This window comes from Danio rerio, chromosome 19 (assembly GCF_052040795.2).
Source record: "Danio rerio strain M-AB ecotype USA chromosome 19, GRCz13ab, whole genome shotgun sequence".
Classification (NCBI taxonomy): Eukaryota; Metazoa; Chordata; class Actinopteri; order Cypriniformes; family Danionidae; genus Danio; species Danio rerio.
In genome coordinates, this window is record NC_141039.2 from 29,115,844 (window position 1) to 29,118,340 (window position 2,497).

Below are 2,497 nucleotides of genomic sequence, written 5' to 3' on the forward strand. Positions count from 1 at the left end.
ATCAAAGTGTTTCTGCAGACTGTTTTATGAAGTGTGATTATAAAAAATACAATTAACAATTATTTTAGTATTAGAGGCTGGCTATATTCACATACCTTTGCCACATGACTGTGTATCAATCCCTTATGAAAGTGATTTCTGAATAAATTTGGACTTGAACCAATTTAAATAATTAAATCATAATCATTAATAAATAAGTGACTATTTATTCCAACTTATACGTTCTGTTTTAGTAAGGTTTCTTCGCAAAGTTTTGTAAATAGATATAATCTATGGGCTGCCCCCTAATATATATATCCTGCTTATATATATATATATATATATATATAAAATCCTGCTTGAAGAAAAACCACAAAGTCTCCTGGTCTACACTTCAGCGTTTACAACAACTTCCTTTTGGGAAGGCTGATAATATTTCGAAGGAGTTTTTTAAGTAATAATTGAGGAGGAGGATGAATAAATAGACAAGTAATTTCAGGGGAATCTTTTAATATTCATCGTGACTGAATCACAAGTTTGTTTATGATAAACATGCTGTTGCCTGAGATGCACTTCTAAAACACTGATATCTGGACAGAAAGATCTTATTAAAAGATTAATACCACATGTATATTTCTATAATAAAGCCATAAATTAATTTGAGTTTTTTCATGTGACACTGGCTTAAGGAAGATCTGTTTTTTCTGTTCTTATCTTTTCTTTTTTTTTTTGTTTTTTTGTTTTCTCATCAGGACTTACTCTGAAATGTGAACACAGATTCAGAACACTATTTTTAAATGTCCTACTTTTGAGCTCTCCAGATTCAGTAGAAACCCGCATGCTCCACGTCTCCACATCCTCTTGTGGTGTGCTGAAAACTTGTATCATTTGGCTCATCAGTGTATGAACTGGAAATTATTTTTGAAAGTGTTTTTTTTTGTTGGTACAGTGGCACACCACAATTCACCATTGTGACTAAACCACGTGCACCAACAAGTGTTTGAGTGGTAAATATGACATAGGTTTTCAGCACTCTGCGCAAGTCATAAGATGGTTTTTATTATTAATTTCCATGGACATACAACTTGGAAACAAAAATGACAAAACCATGTTGTCATCGGTTCTCTAGATTTTCACATGAAAAATATAGATAATAATGTATAGGCTAATTCACACAAATAAATTATTTACTGCAAACAGCATCACAAAACATGCTCAGCTATAGTGTAAGCTTGTCAGCCAATGATGAACTTCCAGTGACAGTTTTATGTAACTATTTTCATTTTCATAAGGTTCCTTTTATAGCATCGATGTAGTAATGTTATTCAAATATAATCAGTTAAAAAGACTTAAGCATCCATTTGGTTGTAAAAGCATAAAAAGAGACGCAAGAACAATAAAACGCATTGAAAATACTGGAGTAAAAGGCTGTTATTATATGGTAAATTTCTGTAATTTAATGTCTGTTTTTTATAGTAAATTTCTGTATTTTAAAGGCTGTTATTTTACAGTAAATTTAAAGGCTGTTGTTTTACGGTAAATTTCTGTAATTTAATGTCTGTTATTTTATTTAAAATTTCTGTAATTTAAAAGCTTTTTTATGTTTTTTTTAAATATATAGATATAAATATATAGATCCATTCAAATATGAACAGAAATAAACAACATTTTTTTACCTTAATTATACATTTACAAAAAATAAAATTAACTTTACAATTAATCATTTATTTATTTTATGTATATATTTTATTTCCATGTCATTTGCATAGTTATCATGCTATCTAATATACTTGAAAATAATGTAAACAGTTAAAATGAAAGTTTATTATGACTTTTTACCTAGTGTGTTGTGTGTGTGTGTGTGTGTGTGTGTGTGTGTGTGTGTGTGTGTGTGTGTGTGTGTGTGTGTGTGTGTGTGTGTGATGTGACATGACCCAGTCTGTTTTAAGTGTTTTACAAGTGTCTACCTGTAGACTGAGCTGTTCACATCTCATGTTGTAAGACCTGCATGAAAAGCCATTGTCTGAAATAGACAGAATAATTCCTCTATTATCAGAGGTTCACGCTGTGAGGCCTATAAGAAACGTCAAATGCACTTATTCTTTTGCACTTTCAATCATGTCACAGATGAACACACACAAAAGGGGAAACTGCACTCTTCACCTCACATTTGCACCGGAGGATGTGTTTTGATTTGGGAAAACACAGTGAGAGACTGGAGAATTTGGAAACAGACAGTGAAAAATCCAATCTGAACTTTTTGAGCTATTTTTAGTAGGAGATGAAAGAGAGGAAAGTCTCAGTTGTCTACAGATTTTTGTAGAACATGTGAAATGAATATGATTATAGCTATGATTCTTTTCAATAAAAGGATGTTGTTATTGTAAAATACTTAAATAATATATAGAAACATAACCTCTGAATCATATTCTTAAATTATATCCTTTCTGAATGATCATATATCATGGATGGGCAGCACTGTGGCTCTGTGGTTAGCCCCTCACAGCAAGAAAATTGC